General features: G+C 43.3%; 2 long non-coding RNA genes across 2 annotated transcripts in view; one reads left to right on the top strand and one right to left on the bottom strand.

Moving 5' to 3' along the window:
• Positions 1–7,763: 7,763 nt before the first annotated feature.
• On the bottom strand, positions 7,764–20,932 carry LOC143650275 (uncharacterized). The gene is made up of 3 exons (XR_013159493.1): positions 20,754–20,932; positions 8,228–8,327; positions 7,764–7,818 (listed from the first exon to the last, which is right to left on the bottom strand). It is a non-coding gene; the product is annotated as an uncharacterized LOC143650275 (long non-coding RNA).
• The window catches only part of LOC143650276 (uncharacterized), a 27,195-nt gene continuing 26,235 nt past the window's right edge, over positions 20,675–21,634 (top strand). The window contains exon 1 of the long non-coding RNA XR_013159494.1: positions 20,675–20,969. This is a non-coding gene — a long non-coding RNA (uncharacterized LOC143650276). The remainder of the gene's footprint in view (positions 20,970–21,634) is intronic.

The raw sequence follows: 21,634 nt of genomic DNA, 5'->3' as shown, positions 1-21,634 counted from the left end.
GGTTTAGATTAAAACATGGCTTTTCAAGCGGACATACATCCTTTCAAACCAGCACACTGCTCCTTGAAATTTATATTAAAATGCAACAGAAAAGGGATAAGCTAAGAAATGAACTGTTGGGCTCAAGGAAACCAGAAACTGGTGGTCTGGAAAACATTGGGGTTCCAGAAAGTGAGACCCCAGAGAATAGTGCCCCATATAAGGGTTTAGCCAAGCATGAAGCAATAACCCATTACAGGACAAGTGAGGACTGGCAATGGAGTTATCCAGAAAGGATTTGTGTAAGTCCTATTGTCTGATGAATTTGACCCCTGTATGCTGCATGCCAAGTCAACAATTTTTTTGTGAGATCTGTATAAATGAAATCACTGCCAGTCTGTACTAAAAAGGACAGAAAAGGGACAAATTGAAGGAAAAATTATTTCAAAGGCAGAACCATGAAAGCTAAGGTCTGGAGCCAGGAAATCCCGGGCCGGGAGAGTGGACACACCAACCGTGCATATGTCTCTCCCTTGCATATAGGAAGCAGATAACTTGTCCTGAGTTCCACAGGGCCACAGCCAGAGGATAGTTTTGCCTTAGGATAAACCATGCCTGTAACTGAATTTGATGAGACTTTGTCCTGTTTTTTGAGTAGGTGTTGTATTTGTATTGCTACTGAAATAGTTTAAGCTTTTGCAACATTGTGATGGAATAAATGTATTTTGCATATGGAAAGAACATGTCTGTTAGGGGTCCATTCTGGGTGGAATGTGCTGGTTTGAAACTGTTATGTATTCCCAGAGAAGCCATGCTCTTTTAATCCCAAAAATCTTGTGGGGGCAGACGTGTTGTCTAGGATGGGACTTTTTTGGGGGAAGGGAGTACAAAATTGTTTCATTTGTTATTCTTAAGGGATCTTTTTAGGTGTGGGATACCACATAATCATGGTAAAGGAAACTCAGTGTTTCTAAGGAAACTCAGTTGAAGAAGTCATGATTCATTATCATAGACCAATGGTTTGGGTAGATTAAATGATAATTCATTTCCAACATTGTTCTCCAAAGTGGCCATTGAAGAACCGTGTTGGAAATGAATTATCATTTATTCTACCCAAACACTGCACACACAGGTACAGATCCAGAGATGATTGCTTTGTAGACCACCAGAAGTCATTGTATTTCCCTGGTCCCTTCAGGCTTGAAAGTAATTTATTTAGCAAGCCCAAACTCCAGTCATAGCCTCCACTTGAACTGAAGAAAGAGATAAAACCTGGCAGCTATAACAACTTCCTTGTGACAATTGGTGGTGACTGACGGTACGCTGTTGGTGGAGTACAAATTTTCTGCTGGTAAACAGAATAAAGAGAAATATTAACATAATGAGAGGGGGGAATGTTTAAAGGGTGGCTCCTGGACACAGGCAGGGTGACAAAAAGAAACAGCAGTTTGCATCAGTTAGCTAATTATTCATCAAAGGAGTCACAAAGAATCATAACTCTTCCTGGGATAACCACCCTAGGAACAGAAGATGGAAACTAAGAGTGCGCTTCAGTGACTTTCAGAGAGTCTGTAGTTTTATCTTCTTGCCACATGCAAGAAAGTACTTGCTTTTTTAAAAAAAACTTTTTTTATTGTATAATATAACATGTATACAAAGCAAAGAAGGAAAAAAGCAATAATTTTCAAAGCACTCTTCAACAGTTACAGGATAGATCCCAGAGTTTGTCACAAGCTACCACACCACCGTCTCAGATTTTCCCTTCTAGCTGCCCCAGAACACAGGGGGCTAGAGGGAATAAATTTTTTTATCATCACAATCAACTTTTTGTATGTGTGTGAAAAATAACACATATACCAAAAAGCAATAAATTTCAAAGCACAGCACCGCAATTAGTTGTAGAACAGATTTCTGAGTTTGGTATAGGCTACAACTCCACAATTTCAGGTTTTTACCTCTAGCTGCTCTAAGATACTGGAGACCAAAAGAGATATCAATTTAATGAATAAGCATTCATATTCATTTGTTAAGTCCTATCTTCTCTGTATCACTCCACCATCACCTTTGATCTTTCTATCCCACTCCTTAGGGGTATTTGGGCTATGGTCATTCTAAATTTTTCATGTTGGGAGGGGCTATCAATAATATGAGGTAGGGAGATGGAACTAGCTGATGTTCTGGAGAACCTGGGCCCTCTAAGTTTCAGGACTTATCTGGTCCAGGGACCCATCTGGAAGTTGTAGGTTTCTGGAAAGTTACCCTAGTGCATGGAACCTTTGTAGAATCTTATATTGCCCTAGGTGCTGTTTACAATTGGCTGGAATGATTTTGGTTGGGGGTTGGCAGGTTATGATAGGTAGCAATGTCTAACTGAAGCTTGCATAAGAGCGACCTCCAGAGTAGCCTCTCGACTCTTTGAAAAGTGTGGAACCTTTTGATTCGATGGTTTCCATGGAGATGTGGTCCTGCTCATTCAAGGTGGTTCTTAATCAACTTACTGGAGTCCTTTAAGAGGGGAAATTTGGGAGAAAGCACAGACACAGATGTTTAGGAGATGCTTGGAGACCAACAGAAGCTAGAGAGGAGGCAACTGGAACCATGAGCTGAAAGCAACGAACCTGGGAGCAACCAGCAGCCTTCCCGCATGACAGGGAAACCCGGACGGCATCAGCCTTTCTTCAGTGAAGGGCTCCTTTTGTTGATGCCTTAATTTGGACATTTTCATGGCCTTAGAACTATAACTGATAACTTAATAAATCTTCTTTATAAAAGCCAACCTATTTCTGGTATATTGCATTCTGAAACATTAGCAAGCTAAGACAGAAACTTGAGAGGTTAAAGGAGTCAGGTTTATAATTGCATACATTGCATTCCCTTAAATGAATATCTAACAGTTTGTTCATGTGTGTTTAAATGTATTAAGAGGGTAGGGGATGTGAATGTGTAGAAAAGATGACCTCTATGGAATGTCAAATATTATACCAAATAGATGACAGATGGTTTCACCTACTTAGAATGCTGCCCAGAAACGTTTTATCTTCTGCAGCTTTTTAAAAAATCAACTTTACAAGACAAAACCATCACAATTTCACTGCCTCTCATTTGATTAGGTCCATCATGCTGTTACCCACAGAATGTGCATTAGTTTCTCTTAAAACTGATTGGGCTTCCTGTTCGGTAAATAGAGGTTGCAGGAGAATCCATCGAAGTTCCCCTGAAGAGAAAGGAAGAGTTCCTTTCTTCCCTGCATATGTGAGGAGGGGATATTCAGTTGGCTTGCCTGCTCTGCAGTGCTGGACGAGAGCTTGTTGGCCAGAAATGGTGACCAGTGCCCCTGCACCTTGGCAGGGCGTGACTGCCCCCGTTTCCTGACAGCCATAAGAGGCTGCCATCAGCAAGAGCTCATATCCTCCAGCTCTGCATGGCTGCGGGACTGTGCATGGTGCGGTGCTGGAACAAGGAAGGTCTGCTCCTCTAAACCCCCAAAAGACAACAGGGACCCTACAAACTTCTGAGAAAATGATCCAGAGTTGTTCAATTATGCAATGGGGCAATTTCATGCATGACAGCCCAATAAAGCATATTTAATATATTCACTTCTTCAAATTTAAACCAGACACCTGGCTTGAGTGAATTTCCAATTGAATTCATATCCCTCCGAGCCTCCGACATTTGTAACCACTCACACGTTAACCCAAACCATTCACTCACTCACCTTAGTAAAAGCGTATTTTGGGATTTTATGTGCTGGGATTGGACATCAAAGAATTGTTTTTATTATAGAGCTTTTACTGGCCAAGTCTGAATTCACAACAGAGCTTGCTCAGCGGCAAACGAGCCTGTGAGCAGTTATTCCTAGTAATAAAGCAGGTGAGTTGGGATCGATCAGATTCTAAATTGAAATCTTCCCTCCATTTTGGAACTTTCAGGAAGAATCCCTATGCATTTTGCAAATGAAATTTATCTCTTTTTTCCTCCACTGGCTTTTACTTTCCTGGTTTCTTTCTGAGAAGTCATCTTTCCTTTGCACCAGGTTTATCTGGCCTCCTGTAGACTTAGGCACTGGAGCACAGCAGCGTTGGGTTGGCTGGAGGCACACTGAATTCAAACGTGAAAAGGGAGAACAAAACAAAAGGCCCACTTCAGCTGTGAAGCAGAAAATATTCTTTCTCTGTCTCACCCATGCAGAGAACTTGCCCATTTCAAGGCGCCCCTCGGGTTTGTCTTTGGTCCTCAGGAAGGACCTGTCACCATCATGTCTGCAGGGCAGAGGACCTCCCATGAGGTCCAAGCGGGCTGGGCACTGCTGCCTTTGGCTTTATCCTCACTCTCCTTGTCCATATCCATAAGAGGGCTCTGGGGACCAACAGCCTGTGTGCCCTGCTGCCACATAGGGGAGCGGCTATCCTTTGTCTTCCACCTCCGGGGATGACCCCACAGGGGTCTCGTCCTTTCTGTCTGTGGTTTTCCCCATTTCTCCATCCAGAAACATCTTCAGGAGCTTTGATTATTTCTCCACCTATGGGAAGATAAATTTTAAAGGGACCATCCACATTCTTCCTCTAGGACAAAACCCAAATATCTGTAAACAAAGTTGAAGCTCTGGGGTTATTTTTCCTGAAGATAACAACAGGGCATTCGCCATTGAGCATTCACCTCACTGAGTGAGGACTGGGGACCCACTGGCTCTCACTCCCCACTGCCTGCTGTGACTCACCTTTCAGCTCCCACCGCTTTCTGAGTGATGCTGGGTGGCTCCTGCTCCCCAGAGGAAACAGGGCTTCCAAATCACTTTTGGAGAAGATCACATTGTTTCTAGTTAACCATTAAACTAAAAATAAACTCACTGAAATGAACTAAACCTGTAAGGAGTGGTGGGGAGACTGAGGTGGGAAGAAGAGGCTGTCGTCTTTGTGATTACACATGTCTTTTTTACGAGAAAGGTGTTGTTATTGTGGCTAGTTACAAAGATTTGAAAAACAGGAAATTGGTTTAAATCAAAACAAAAAAAAAGGTTTCAGTTTCGCATAAGAAATTTGACTAGAAATAAGAACTGGCGCACCAGGAGGCCTGCGGCCCGGCTGGGGGCAGAGCCCGTGTTCAGGGGCTGCTCCCAGAGACGCGCCGAAGTCCCGCAGCCAAGGCGGGGAGGAGACAGTCGGTCTGCAGTGACGGCCACACGCGGCCCCAGGACGCCCACGCTCCTCAGCCGGCGAGCGGCCCACGAGCACCTTTCTGCTTCAGCCGCTGAACCCCCGGGATGAGCCTTGGGAGGGAAGCAGCTTCCAAGCGTGAAAAGCGAAGCGTTGGTGGGTTCGGGGTATTAATACTCAGTCATTCACCTTCCCGATTTTACGCAGACAATCCAGTTTTAAATCTAATGACTTGTTAAAGAAAAATGAACTCTTGCATTTGTCACAGTGAGCGTGTGCGCTGAGACTAAAGAGCTCCTGACTGCGCCGCCCGGTGCGCAGGCGCTCAGACGGGGCCGTTCCCGGGGGCCGCGCCCGAGGCGGGTGCAGGGTGCCGAGCCCCCGCGGTGAAGGTCCCGGGCTTCGAGGAGCTTTGCCCTCAGGGCTGAAAGGAGCACCCTGGGGCAGATGCCATCCACGGGCCAGAGGTGGGGCCTTGCGTCGTGGGTTCCCTGGTGCGTGAGAACCACCCAGGTGGCTTAGCTTCGTTACCTGAACATTTCCTCGTGGAGGGTGTCAGGGAGCCCCTCACCCAAGGGCGGCCGTGCCCTGTCCTCCCGAGGCTGTGGGGGGGCCTGGGGAAGGCCACAGCCCAGAAGCTGCAGGCACAGCCCTGCTTCCTCTGGCCCCTTGGTGCCCGTGCCCTGTCCACCGTGGGCCATTCTTCCCAGGTTCCTGAGCTGGTGACACCCAAATCCTTCACACTATGTTAAGCCTGTATCAATCCTCTGTCAGGAACGGGATAAATGACAAGATTGTAGTGAAATGTTACGCTGATAATCATTAGTTTGAGGTCTAAACTCAAAACCCAACCCCTCTTAGAATATATTATTTATCTACCTTCAGCTTAATTTTCATCTGATTTCGTGTACTTTGAAGGGACAGATTGTACAGCATCTGGGTCCAATACATACTTAAATATCATATAGTTTACAGCTTCCAAGAACTGCCCAACTATCAAAATATTTGGAAGCACTTTTTAGAAATGAAGAGTCCTTGGAGTACTGAATAAGCGCCCCAAGGGAACGGCCTTGGAAAGGAGTTTTGACCATCACCACAGGCCCTTTATGAGAGCACTCATATTTAGGCAGAACAGATCCAACAGCGGTGCTGATTTCAAAGAACCTTCCATTTTTACCATCAAAATGACATTTCTAGATGAGAATGAAAGCCAATCTGCTATATGAAGTCTTCTGAACATTATCAAATCTGAAATATTATTTAAAAAAATTAAAAACAGCAGCTGCACCATAAAAACACAAAGGTAAGCGCCTTCCTACAAAGGGCAGCTGTTCCTAAACAGTCGTGAAGAAACATCGCTGCAGGCAGCAACCAGATGCTGGCACATTGGAAGTCGTGGGGAATCAACGGGGTATAAAGGCTTCCCTGTTAGCAGAAACAGAGTGGCCCAAGCCAAACACCTGAAATAGACCAAAGATCTTTTACCCTCGAGTGTCTGCCAGGTGGTAGGAGGGCAGCTCTGCACTGGAGAAAGGCACCTGAGGTTGCTGGTTACACGTAAAGTCTGGAAGTCAGAGAGAGCGTGTCTTACCACAAGTTTACTTTGGTTTTGTCAGTTTAAATTATAAGAACTGATGTTCAAGCATTTACCCCAGCTCATCTTGAACATGATTTGATTTCTTTTGTTTCCCAAAGTTTGTCTTCAGCTTCTGGAAAAACCTGTGCTCAAAACTGTGCACATCTGGGCGGGGGGGAGATGATGGTCACTGACACGTCCGCAAACGAGGGCTGGGGACAAAGCTTCCTCACAGGATGCCGAGAGTTTTCAAATTTCTTGCTGTACCTTGAGTTGCCAGAAAGATCTCTAGGAGCTGATGCAGAATGCGGAAAGTCCAGGTGTGTTTTTTCCTCCCCTCTCCCCACACACCTTGATTTATTAGTTGAAGTCCCTATAAAGTGGCATTTGGGAAATTAGTTCTGATGGGGGGAAATCCACTGCCCTGCACTAACCTACCTTCTCAAATTCAGACGAGTGCCATTCCTTTCTCTGATGCGGTACCTAACCCTTAACCTCCTATGGACATGCAGGGACAAATGGTCAGGAAGGAAAATCTTAAGAACCGCCCCCCTCATCCAAGGGCAGGGCAGTGGAATTTTACCATGGCCACGCTCCTTTATTCTTATCTGGATAAGAATATTTCCAGTTTTTGTTTGCTTGTTTTTTGCATTGGTAGGGGGTGAGTCTGGCCACCGGGACCCTCCACCAGGTGATTTCTTGTCTCCTGACCGAACAATTCTAGAAGAAAGGTCTCCGCCTGGTGCCTCAGCTGGGGAAGGAGGTCTGCAGCCTTGGCCTCAGGCTTCGGCATCTCTGGAGCGTGCGTCACCCCGCAGTCCTGCAGGTGCCGCAGCAGCAGCTCTGTTCTCTCCCCAATTAGCCATCAAAGGCTGGAGGGGACAGGTTTTATTTTTTTTCCCAGGAGGAAAGTTCCCAGCTGCCTTCAGTGACTGGGGGTGACTCCCGCTCCCTCTGCAGCGTGGAGAAGATAGTCTCGTTTTGCCTCAGACATTGGCCTCTTCCTGACCCCACGATGCCCTTACCTTTCAAATCAATGGGATTGCAGAGGATACCTTTGTTCTTGCCAGCTGGGTCACTGGATTTGTGAATGGTGTGTTTCCTCCCTCGCTGTTTGAAGTGAAGTTACATTGTTGCAATCATCATTCACAGACATCTTTTAGCCACCCCAGCACAGCCTGTGCTTGTAGCTGGAGTTTATTGAGGTTTGTCAAACTCTTCATAACCTCATCTTTTTAAAGGGCATTTAAAAGCAAAGATGTAACAAGGCAACTGTTTCTAGGACTTGGTCTCCTCAAAGTTTAACAAATTCCCCCAAGAGAAGCTGACAATCTGCACAAGTGAGGGGCACCTGGAGCACCCCATGCGGTGACAAGGCAGCAGTGCACCGGAGGGCTGGGTGCAGGCGGCCCAGAGGGCTTCCCCTCTGATGTTTCCTTAAGATTTCCACCTGGCTTATGAGTCACCTCATTTATACCTCATTCACCAACCCTGGAAGACCCTCATTACACGGTTTCACCTTTCTGGTCGCTCCTTCGACAGCTGCTTGAGAAGCACGAGGTGTCCAAGGCCTTCCAAAGCTGACCTTGATTTTGTATGGAAATACATCAAAAACAAAACTGCAAGGGAAAAAAATGCAGGTACAGTGTCAGTGAGCTGGTACACCTCTGATTTGTGTCATATACATGGAATTGGAATATTGCATCTTTTATTATGTCCACTCCTTTTTAATGCATCACTTTTAAGACATCCCGAGTGACCGCATCGCCTCAAGTCCAAGGTGTGAGGATGCATTTTACAAAGAAGACGCTATAGGATTTATTGTCCCAAGACAGCTGTGAAGAGTTGTCATCATCAGCTGCACGTGCGGGAATCAGGGGTTAGGACAGGGGATTAGACTGGACAATTCCGCTGCTCAACATTTCAGACAACTACCCATTCAAGGGCTTTTAGAAAGGCATGTGAGACCTCATGCCGGCTTAAGGGACTCCCTTGCACCTTTGGGAAAGCTCAAAAAAGCAAGTGTCAGAACATGCGGGAGGGAAGTCAGGGGCTGGGAACAGGCTGCAGCCGGGACACCCCCGCAGAGGCTATGTCCCCACCATACCTCGGACCACGCGCGTGCAGGAAACCCCAGAGCGACATGGACGTGAACGTGGACTGTGAGCATCGTTTAGTAATACTTAACTATGACCTTTCCTGGTATTTTCCTTTTTGTGTTTGCACGGTAATAATAATAATGTATAAGGCAAATCTGTCCATAAGTAAGTCTAAAAATCTCTTTTCATAGGTACAAATTAAAATTCCTAAGTCATAAAGCATTTCGTTTTAGTTTAATTGGCAGTGTATTTTGTTTCTCAGTGGTACATAAAATAATCGAGCATCTTCAAACTGATGGTGCTTATCTCAGTAGAATATGATACTTGAAGAGGGGACATGTAGTGCAATGGAACACCCAATAAATCAGCCACTTAATATCAGAAGTGAGAGCTCCCGAGAGGTGCATTCGTTCCCTAATCCCAATGAACATCTCCCCTGACAGCCTGAATGAGTCTACAATCCAAACAAAACTCTACAGCACAATTTATGGCCAAGTGCCCTAGGCACACATTTAGATCAGATTGCCTCCCAAAACCTCTTAGGTAAAATCCCAGGTTCTTGGTAACGTTTCTCACCTTCTGAATCTCATTTACTCATCCATGAATGTGTGTAACGATCCCGTCCTCATCCTGTGGTTTTTGTGGTGATGTCCACATAAAATCAAGTCCTGAAACATGGCAAGGACGCACGGACTACTGTTTTGTGTTCTACCGGCCAGACCCCACTAGAGGATTTGCGCAGCCCCCGGGTTCTGGGGTGCAGCTGCATGGCCTGGGGATTCTGTGCCATCTGTCTGTCTGTTCGCTTCCTACTTTAGCTGACGTGCAGTCTAATGGGAATACACAGACATTTTCACGAGGACATCTAGACTGGTCAGTGTTCGGTGCTTGGCCGGGGCTGCCAGATTTCCTCAGGTAAGTCTGGGCGCCCCGGAAGTCAGGGGAGCACAGGTTCTGACGTCAGTCACTTGCGGTGCCACTGCCCAGTGTTCTGAGCCTTTGAGATGGGAGCTCCCCACCTCATCTGATGCTCACCCCCCTTCACCCTGACCGGCCCCCACCGTGTGCCTTCTGAGTCCTCAGACCTCCCGCGTTCTTTCTCCAGCAGCACTGGATACTCGGCACTAAAGCACCCCCTCTCGTAGCTCTGGGCGAGAACCAGGGGGTTGCATGACATGTGCATGAAGGTGGCTGTAACTTCAGGGCAGGATCCTGGCAGGCCTCTGCTTAGGGCCTCGTTCATGCTCACAAGAACTATTCACAACAGCCTCATCGTGGAGGTAACTGCCTGCCCCACGCGCCATCAAGTATGCCCCCTAGCTTTCTGAAAATCTGATTTTACGTCCCACATAGGACCTGTTTATGGCCCCTTGTTGACCCTGAAGTCTGCGCCGTGGCCCTCAGAACACTGGCTTATCTGATTAGCTTCATGTGCTGCCATTTGTCCCTCATCACAGAACTTCTCAGCTTCTTCATTTTTCCTTCTCCCGTTCTCACTTTGTCCTCTTACGAAAACTTTCTTCACCTTTCAGAATCCTGCTTAGGTGTGGCTGCCTCTGGGAAGGTTTCACTGCCTTCAAGTCCCGCTGAAATGAGTGATCATTTCCTACTCCACGAGCTCATCCCCTCTGCTGCGGCACCAGCCCATGTCCTGCAGTCTCTGCACGTGTCCACGCCCCTGCTCGTTCCCACATCCTCCACAGTGTCCGGCAGACGGGCCACAGGTGAAGTCGCACACACTGACTCAATTCCCAGGGGGTGGAAGGGTTCCCTTGGCCCATCTTTTCCAGGAGAATGTTCTACCTGACCACGTCACTAAAACTAACCAACTCACTTGTGCCACCAGATACTTGTCCCACACCCATGCTCTCCTCCCTCCACCTTATCCTTCTCTTGACTTCTTCCAGATTTCTCTGACAGACATTTTGTGAAAGCCTCGGTTTGACCTGGAAGCCTGTTCTCGGTATCTGAACTCTCTCCCTTCTCCCTGCCAGCACAGAACTTCCCAAACGTCGGGGCCATCACCACGCTCTCTCCTCACCATTCAGTCCCTCCTTCTTTGATCCTGCCCTCGGCATCTCCCCTTACCATCCATAGAAAGTGCCATCTCCTGAGTGAGCCCCATAAGTTCTGAATCTGTGGGCTTTCTCAGGCCCCTTTCTCTGTGACCCCGTGGGAGCATTTGGCGCTGTTGGCCAAGCCCTCCTCGCTGGGCTTCCCTCCATGGCGTCCTTCAGGATTCCCCTCTCTCCTCTCCAGCTGTTCCTTTGTAACCCCTGAAATGCCTTTTCCTCCTGGCAGGGATTATGAACCTTTTCAGGACCCGAAGTCCATCTGGTTTCATCTCTGCAATACTAACATGAATTCTTTTTCCCTCACTGTGCTTATGTCTCAGTTTTGTTTCCATGTCCCTGACTCTTCAGTGGACAATGGTTCTTTTTGTCAGCTGCTGTATGATAGGTTTACACATGCACAGAAACCTATCACCACGACCTAAGCTTATTAGGCTCTTTGTATTTCTTCCCAGCCCTCAAAGAAGGTAACTTCTTCCAGTGGGTAACTTCCTTCTGCTGTCAGTGTCCTCCACCTGGGCTAGAAACCGACAGACCTATTCTTCCCCTTAATGATCTCTACCCTTTATTCCAGAAACCCACCAGTTGCCCCTTTCATGATCTCTACCACTAATTCCAGAAGGCTGTCAATTGATTGGGGTTTTTCTTTCCTTGAAAATGACTCTGTCATCTGGATCTGTTTCTATCAATTTCCATGGCATCTGCAGTGGTGGTGGCAGTTCTCCCAACCCTGTTAAGTTCCCCAGTGTCTCCACCCCTTTAGCTGTCTTCCCATCTGCTCTGCACACCGCTGCCTGATTAATTTCTCCCAGCAACGTTCTCATGGCATAACGTCTATTGAAAGTCATGTGGAACTCAGCACCCTTCAGTCTGTCCCCAGTGGTCTGCCAAGTGCCGTTTTGTCCTGCTCCCTCGGCTTCGCTCCCCAGTTACTTCCCTCCGAGCCTGCTCTCACGAGTCTTCTTTTCTGAACTCTTCAGTCTCCACCGAGTCCTGCTTCTGGAGGCCCGTAACGATTGGCCGTTAGACACTCCACGTGACTAAGCTTCACCTTCCAGCTACAGGGAATTTAGCTGATGTTTCTTTCAGCGTCCAGCAAAATGAGGCTCAGTGCGTGTTGAGTGAAATGCTTCCCCTCCTGTCAGTGAAACACCTAGAATCTCACAAAGCCAGAGGAAAGAATATCTTCTCAATCCACCTCTTATCCAAATCCAGTGTTCTATCATGATGACATTTAGAAACAGCATGAGTAAAAAATGCTGTCCTAGAGAAATAACAGCCACATGTAAACAGTTCCTGGTGAAAAGCAGATTACTTCTTGAGAAATGAGCACGCTTGTTAAAACTGGCCAGGAGGGGTCCCTATTGCATCTCACAAGAAAATATTTAAACAAGTTTTATGGCAGTAAAAAAGAATTGATTTAACTATTTTTAGAGATTTAAATAAAGGTCAAATTAATATCCAGAATTGCATTTCAATCTATACTAAAGAGAGAAATAAATGGTTTTCAAATCTTTTTTTTTTTTTCTAATTCAGCAGACATTTACTGTGGCCCTATTAGAGTGAAAGTTGAAAAGGTGTTAGGGAGAAAAAGGAAAAGAAACAGTGCGAAGTGAATGAGGAAATTCCTAATCTTTTTTCCACCACCCAGAATTCCCAGTCATAAGCCACTTTTCCCATTAAGTGTGTTGCATTCAGATGTTATGGATGTATTAAGTGATTTTGCCTCTTTGGGGCTGTCATGAGTTGATGAGATAACATGAAAGGGGCACTGGGAAAAGCAGAAAGGTCTTTGACTTTTGTAAATCTTAGATAATGTCTGTTTTGCTAAAAGGCAACTGAACATCTGGGCAGCTGCTTCATGATGAATTCGTCTGGACAGTGTTTTTCAAACACCCTGAGTGGCAGCACTGCCCACGGGGCAAACCACAGCTGAAAAGCAGGTGTTTGGCATGGCCTTCACTTCAGGTCCGGGCATATTAAAAAAATGCACCCCCTTTCATGTTTGAATAAACAGTTTCCATTCCTTTGATTTTTTTTTAATATACGTTGGGGCCTAAAGAATTTTGTTATAGCACAAATATGCAACTTGCTTTGACAAAGTGTCAAGGCAAAATATTAACTTTTAATCTTCATTTTGCTGAGCTCCTTATTCTGCCAATGATATCAAGGAGTTTTCTGAAAATCTTTTCAATTCAGCATGTAATTTTATAATATAAATACACAGAACACTTAGCATCAGGTTTTGAAAACTATTTGAAAGATGCTTCTTGAAATACCGAAACTGAATCTGAGAGTTGAGAGAGATTCAGAAAATAATTTTGTAGCATATGCACCCATGCAGGTAAAGTAAACAAGGGAAAGAGTCAAGGTTTAAGACAACAGGGGTTTATAGAGAATCTAGCAAACTTAGGAACTTATGGACTATCCAAAGAGGCAGCCTCTCTTCACTTCCACCAAGGTATCATTGTCAAGCCTGAATGTGGGGCCAATGGATCAAATCTTCCAATTTTTAAAAGAAACCCAACATCTATATTCCATGTAAAAGAACTAATTTCTAAAATGCTAGTTAAAGAGACCAAGTCTATGTGTCACAAAAGATGACCTTTGGATTTTATTTTTCAACATTTATCAATTGCATAATCTATTTTTCAAATGAAAGTATACATGGAACTCTAATATAATAACAGGCAGAAATATTTTTCATTACCATAAAGCATTTCATTTGTTTAACGTTCTACTATTTGCTTATCTTAACTGGAAAAAATGATGGAGCTGCTTTGATAAACATTTAAAATTTGAAATTCTGGTGATAAGTTTCAGTTGCTGTTTTATATGATCTCAGAATCCAAATGATTGCTGTATTGTGTTTTGATGACACTGTAACCTAATCAGAAATAGAGGTGTGCAAGTGGCCATGTTTTTGAGTTGTCTTAAATGCTTGGACCCTCCCAATTAAACAGGATCAAATGCTTTAAAGATGGGCTGCAGAACCCTTTGTTTCCAAGATGAATTAACTAATGGCACATAATGACTGCACTTTACTTATTATGAAAATAAAAGTCAGTCAGGAAGCACTCAAAACTCAAAGTAAGCACAGAGCTATCAGTAACACAGCATCACAACTCAACCTGGATGCTAGAAAGGATGTGCATCAAGCTGAACCCTCTGCATTTTCCCCAGAGGTGAGTCAAATAACCCAGCACTGGAGGTGTGCACCTTTGAGTTATTTCACTTGAGGAGATGTGCACAGGCTTAGATTTTTAAAGAAAGCCACAGAACTAAAACCTGCTAGTGAACAAAATATTCACAAATAAATAAAACGTATATGTAGAGACAAAAATGGAATTTTTATTTAAGGTATGAACAAAAATGAGGTCACTTGCTCAGAAGCAAAATAATACACCAGTATTTATAGATTGAGATTAGAAAAATGGAAAGACAGATGGAGAGAGAGAGAGACAAAGCATATACTTCTGGAGCCCTAGTTTAAAATCATTCATTTATGGACTCCAGAGATTTTAATGAGAGGACTTCCATGAGTCTAGAAATAGTGTCATATCCACAGGTATTCCTAGAACAGAGCCAAAGGTCAAGAAGCTAGGAAAAATTCATTTTGAAGGGTTTAAACAACATGGGTTACCATCACTGCTTTCTTAAGGTAATTTGGTGAATTATTTTTGAAGCTTTTCAGTTTTGATTTCATGTTATATGCTTCAGTTGTCATGGTTGTTCTTTAATTAGTTATATATATATATGTAAATATCAATTCAGGGGAGAAGAGACAAGCTCAAGGTGAGCTTGCTACAGCAAAAATCCCTTCAAGGACAGCCTTGTTTCCTACCACCTTGGCCACAGATGTGCCTGAAAAACTTATTAGGACTTCCTGCCTCAGTTTTCCTATCTGAAGAATCAGTAGAGAAAAAAAAAGCATTTGCTAATTGTCTCGCTGTCTGATATCTGAAGGGATTATTGAACCTTTTGTTTTATGTCACTTTGGAATCTACTGAGGGAAACAGCAACAAAAACTGTACATAGAGGATAATCTGAAATAATGGATTTCAACCTGCTGGAAAAGGTAAGAAAAAAGAAATATAATCTGAATTTTGGGTATCAAAGAAGAATTTGTTGTTTTAGACTCATGTGACAGTTTTCAGATGAATCCAGTCTTTCACAAAGGAGGAAAAAGAAAATGAGTCTAGACACTGGACAATAATTTCCATGAACATCACTCATTATTAGCTGGATGCAACAACTGATTACTGATGCCATTAGGGGTTTCGGGCTGCATCACTTGACAGAACTTGGCTCATGATCATACAAAAAAGTATCAAAAATCTCCATGATTTGATTGGATTTGAAATTACAACAAATAGGCCAATACATTTCATGTAGCTGTGCAAAGAAATGACTACATGCTTTTCTTTAATCAAGCGGATTGAGATTTACCAACCAGCCATTTCCGAGGAACCCAGAGAATAAACTGTGTTCTAGTTGACATGGATCTAGTTGTGGGAAATTGCCCAGAAAAAAACGATCAAGACGGTAATCAGATTTTAGTCATAAACGGTGGAAAGCTTGCAGAGAGGCTGAAGAATTCCGATGAGGGCCCAGTCCAAGTGGACTCTGGAGAGGAAAGCTGGTCTGCCACATGAGTGTGGATATTTCTAAGCCCTTGTTTGGGTCCCGCCGACCTTTTTCGCTAGGGTAAATGCCCAGCTCTCCCAGGTCATTCAGAGGGGACTTGAAAAGAGCAGGGTGGCATTGGTATCTGGTGGGCTTTAGGCCTAAAAACTTCAAAATGTTCTTTGTGAGGTCCCCTTTTACAATCATGCAAGCAATTTCCTTGTTCTGGGCAAGGGCAAACGTCAGTCGTCAAACTGAAGTTGGTAAGGTGTATTTAAGGGTGCAAAGAGCAGATTTGGGGAAAGCTGATGAGGCCTCCATCTCACATTACACCCTCCAATGCCTGATCCAGGACACTGTTTGTAAGGAAGAGCAAAACCCACTTCTCTGAGAGCCTCCTCCTTCGGGGCTTCTTCCAAGGAAGTGATAAATCATTGAACACATTCCAGTACTGCCCCTTCTGCTGCCTCCTCAAACTTCTTAAAGTTTCCCCCTCAGGCCACGGGCCCATATCAGGGGATCTCATCAGGATTCCCAGGACGTTTGCTAGTCAAATGGCGATGGCTAAGCGAGGCAGCTAATCTAAGGCGTTGTTGCAATCCACGGATCGTCTTCGGATCTGCTTCAGATCTTCCCAGGTTTGGTGTGTGCGTCTGGTGTGTGTGTTTAGTTCTGTACAATCTCACAATGTGTGTAGATCTATCTCCCACCACAGGCAAAACCGAGCAGTTCCAAGACCACCAGTTCAGAGGGTTGTTAGAGTTCAACCCTACCCTCCTACTGCTCTGCCCCCACCCAGCTAATCCCGAAGCAAAGGTAATTTGTCATTTCTCAATGTTATACATATGGGGTCATATACGTAACATTTGGAGGTTGACGTTTTTCACCTGGTGTAATTCCCTAGAATTTCATCCAAGTCCTTGCATGTGTTGACAGTTTATCCCCGGAAGGGTGCATTACCATTCACCCCTCGAAAGCTGCCTCCAGTTGTGGGCTGTTACATATAAAGCTACTATGAACATTTGTGCCCAGGTTCTCATGTGAACACAAATTTTCATTTCTCCAGGACAAATGCCCAGGAGTAACAGTTGCTAGGTTGAACGGTAAGTGCATTTTTCATTTTGTAGAAATGGCCGTGGTCTTTCTCCCACGGTGAGATTCCTGGTTCCCATCATCTGCTGTCCATTTAGCCATGGTTCAGGTCCAGCACGTTTGCACAGCAGTGCAGCACCGTTAGCCTGCGCTCCAGGAGACACAGCTTTATCCACCAGAGTCCAGGGCCCTTGTTCAGTTTCTTCGTCTTCAGTCTTACAGACTCCACTTGGTTCCACGGTCACTTAGGTCAGCAGTTTCTCCCCAACCGCCTTCAGGGAAATTATTTCATATGTTTGTGATGAAGTTAGATTGTTTTGCCACATTTTGCATTCCATCCTGGGATTCCCCTACCTCCTAAATGATTTTTTTAAATTTGCATATATTAAAGTTTACTCTTTGCGCTGTAAACTCTTATGGGTTTTGACAAATGCAAATCGACCATTGCAGTGTCATACACAACAGTTTCACTGCTTTAAAAACTCCCCTGCATTTTACCTAGCAAACATTCCGCTGCTGTCATTGAACCACTGAAAACTACTGATCATTTTATCTTTGGATAAATTTGCTTTTTCTGGAAGGCAACATAATTGGAACCAATCAGTATGTAGCCTTTTCAGACTGGCTTATTTCAATTTGTGGTATTTATATAGTAAATTTATCAATATCTTACCAGCAAGAAATGACATCTTAGCTCATTTTCTTTTATTGTTGAATAATACTCCACAGTATGATTGTACTAAAATTTATTTACACATTCACCTATTGAAGGACATCTTTTCTGCTTCCAATTTTTGGCAACTATATATAAAGATGCTATAAATATCCACATGTAGACTTTTTTACATAAATTTTCAAATTAGTTAGGTAAATGCCTGGGAGTGTGGTAATGGATTTTTTTTTTATGCTGTATGGCAGAGTCACATTTCATTCTTTTTTCATATGAATATCCCATTATTGCAGCACCATTTGTTGAATTTTTATTTGTTTGTTTTTACTTGATTGTTTTTGGGAAGTACATGGATCAGGAATTGAACCTGTGTCGCCTACATGGCAGGCGAAAATTCTACCACTGAACTACTGTTGCACCCCGATGATGGATTTTTATGTTTCATCTACATTTAGTTTTGTAAAAAACTGCAAAGCTGTCTTCCAAAGAAGGGCCATTTTGCTGCCCACCAACAATAAATGAGCATGCCTGTTATTTCACATCTTCTCCAGCATTTGATATTTTCAGCTTTTAAATTTTATGCATTCTGGTAAGTGTGTAGGGTTAGCTCACTGTTGTTTTGATTTGTACAACTTCTTAAATGTTTATTTGCTACCTGGATATCTTATATGTTGAAGTGTTTGTTCATCTTTTTCCAATTTTATTTTATTTTTTTACTATATTATTGTTGAGTTTTAAGAGTTCTTTGCATTTTTGGAATACCAGTCCTTTATTAGACATATATTTTGCAGATTTTTCTCCAATTTTGTGGTTGTCACTTGGTTGCCTTAACAGCATCTTTTATAGAGAAGTTTTTTTTTTTAATTTTATAAAGTCTGGATTATACATTTTTGAGGATAATGTTTTTGGTATTGTATTTAAAAATTTATTGCCAAACCATAAGTCACCTAGATTTTTTCCTATATTTACCTCTAGAAGTTTTAAATTTTTGCATTTTGCATTTAAATCTATAATCCATTTTGAGTTAATTGTTGTGAAAGGTGTAAAGGCTGTGTCTAAGTTAATTTTCTCACACATGGATGTGCAATGTTCCAGCAGCATTTGTTGAAAGGCTACTTTTCCATGGAAATGTCTTTGCTCCTTTATGGAAGTTCACCGGTCTCTACCCGTGTGTCTACTCTGGACTCTCTATTCAGATCCATTGACATATATATTCACCTCTCACCAACACCTTGCTATCTTGATGACTGTAGCTTCACTGTAAGTCTTGAATTGAAAGATTGTGAGTCCTCCAACTTTGTTCCTGATTTGCAGTATTGTAGTTGGCCATTTTGGGCCCTATCCATATAAATCTTATAATCAATTATCAGTATCTGAGAATTTGGCACATTTGTAATTCTCCACAATCATTTCCAGAACATACAAGCAGAAGGAGTATTTCCTGTAAGGAATACTTCCTGCCAATGTTATGAGGCCCCCATAAAAACAAAACCAGATGGCTTTCTGGAATTTTGATCAGGATTCATTCAATATATAGATCAAGCTTTGAAGAACTGATATCTTAACAGTATTGACTCTTTCAATCTGTGAACTGGGATATCTCTCCCTTGATTTCTTTCATCACAGTTCCATAGATTCCTGCCTACAAAGTATTTACATATTTCATTAGATTTATTCCTAAATGTTTAATTTGTTTGATGTTATCATAACGATATTATTTTTAGTTTCAGATTCCATTGTTCAGTACCAGTATATAGGAAAGCAATGGGTTTTTGTATATTAATGTGTATCCTGCAAACCCAAGAGAATTTTGTCAATTCCTTGGAATTTCCTAAGTAGGCAATCATGCCATCTGCAAAAACATTTTCATTTCTTCCTTCCCTATAAGTATAACTTTTATACTTATATACTTTTTAACTTTTCCTATGTTATTGCACTAGCGTGGACTTCCAATAAATTATTAAAATTGAGAGAGAGAACAACCTTATTCGCCATTTTTGGGTCATTAATTATGTTAGTTACAGGATCTTCACAGATGTTCCTTATCAAGTTGAGAAAGCATCTCTCTATATTAGTTCAGTGTCTTTATCATGAATGGATGCTGGATTTTGTCAAATGTTGTATCTTGATCAATTGATTTATCATATCCTTATCCTGTTGAGTTGGTGGGTGATATTGATAGTTTTTATGAATGTTGAGTCAGCCTTACATGCCTGGAATAAACCCCACTTATTCATGGTGGATAAATTTTCTGCATTATTAGACTTGATTGGAAAATATTTTGTTAATATTTTTTGCTGCTATGTATATCAGAGGTATTGGTCTGTAGTTTTCCTTTACTGAAATGTGTTTATCTGGTTTGTTTTTATAGGGGCCTCATAGCACTAGCAGGAAGTATTCCTTGTAAGAAGTATTCCTTCTCTTTGTATTTTCTTGAAATGATTGTGGAGAATTACCACCATACTTCCTAGACTGTTAGGAAAATTCACCAGTGAAACTGGCTGGGCTTGGTGCTTTCTTTCCATGGAAGAGTTTTAATTATTTATTCAATTATTTTAAAAGATAGAGGGCTCTATTGATTATAAGTTTCTCCTTAGTGAGTTTTGACAAATTCTTTGAAGGAATTTGTACATTCATCCATGTCATAAATTTATGGGCATAGAGTTCTTCATAGATTACTCCATTACATTTTTAAAAATTTTACTAGAGTAGCTGTGGGTTAACAGAACAATCATTCATAAAATACAGGATTCCCATTTGTTTAAGTTTGATAACGCTAGGTGTGTGCTCCATCCACGTGAAGCCAGAGCTCAGCCTAGGTGTGGCCATATCTGGCTGTGAGGCACAGGTTCTCCTTAGCTCCACCCCTCCCGTAGGTGAGAGAGGGAGCCAGTGGGGTGGAGTCAGGATATGGGCTGCTGCTCTGGTAGAGCCTTTTCCCCTGGAGAACTGACTTTTTTAGGGAAAGTGCGTGAGTGTGTTTCATGCTGGTTACTCTTCCCCTTCTCCTGCAAGACCCACAAGAGGATGTTTCTTGGCTTTTCATCTGGGAACCTGGTGCAGTCCTGGAGATAGAACTCCGGAAAGTGTGGCGGCTCCCCAACACCGGCCCCCAGGAAACTGCTCATGCTCAAGGTGAAGCAGCCAGCCTGCAACTGTTAGCCAAAATGACCGCTGAGGTGTCCCTACCAGTTTAGGTTCCCGTGACCACTATCCAGGGGCACAGACTTTGGCTGTTCTCTCTGGTCTCTCCTGCCTCTTCAGCTGGTTCAGGTTTGTCTTCTAAAGGGGGGCTGATGACTTCCAGTATTTTCACATGTGGAGCTGAAGCCAGAAGGGTAGCTCATCCTTTCCTTGTCTTCACATGGTCCTCCGGGGAGAAGCTCTTAGCTTTGATGACGTCCGACATAACGTCCTTCCCTTTGTGTACCGTGCCCTCGGGGTCAAGATGAAGAGCTCTGCCCATCCCTCTGCCCCGGAGCTTACCTGGACTGCCTGTGGTGCTGCGTTTGGGGCTGGGACTGCTGCATTGGGGGGTTCCTTCCTCTCACAGGGAGGACCCACAGCACGCGGGGGGCCGGTCCTCCAGCACAGGGCCCTCGGCCGCGTTGCCGTCCTAACACGCTCCTGCCTGATCCCCAGACGTTATATTTGGACCAATGAGGAGCAGCAGGGAGAGATGGGGCCATGACGTCACAAAGGGTAATGCCAAGAATTTGTGATAAAGCTGAAATAAGACCTTGTGCTGTGAGATATCAAGATTTGTTATAAATCTAGAAAATGAACTCACCCTTCCTGGGTTGAAAACCCGATGACCTGATGGGTGTGTTGGTATCGCTACATTTTCCCTTAGGGTCCGAAGTTTTAATACATTTTTTAAGGGTGAATGAACTAAGGAATTTAAGTCTAGTTCTAAAGACAGTCATAATACATAAGTGTTCTATAACCATATTTCCTGGACAACTTATATAAATGGTTCTGTTCTGTTTTAAGGATATAAAATAGTCTGTAACTATAAATTTACACACAGTTGCAGAAATAGTAGGTGAAACTTCTGAACACATTTTACCTAGCTTCTTTAATTGTTTTTACTTCTGAACCATCTGAAAATGAGCTGAAGATTTCATTTGCCGCACCGTATTTCAGTGTGTTTCCTAAATACAAGGGCACTTGTGTACGTTATCATAGTATGATCACCAAAATCAGGAATGAATATTGAACTGGCATTATCTACTCTTTCAACCCCACGGAAACTTGGCTGACTGTAGGATATAATCAAGGGCCTCGTGCTGTGAGGTGACCTTCTCTTTAGACCCCTCAATCTGAAACGGTTCTTGATTTTTCTCCTGGTCTCTCCTCATCTTGAT

The sequence above is a fragment of the Tamandua tetradactyla genome, chromosome 11, assembly GCF_023851605.1.
Source record: "Tamandua tetradactyla isolate mTamTet1 chromosome 11, mTamTet1.pri, whole genome shotgun sequence".
In the NCBI taxonomy this organism is placed as follows: Eukaryota; Metazoa; Chordata; class Mammalia; order Pilosa; family Myrmecophagidae; genus Tamandua; species Tamandua tetradactyla.
Note: the sequence above shows the minus strand (reverse complement) of the source record. Positions and strands in the feature narration are given on the sequence as shown.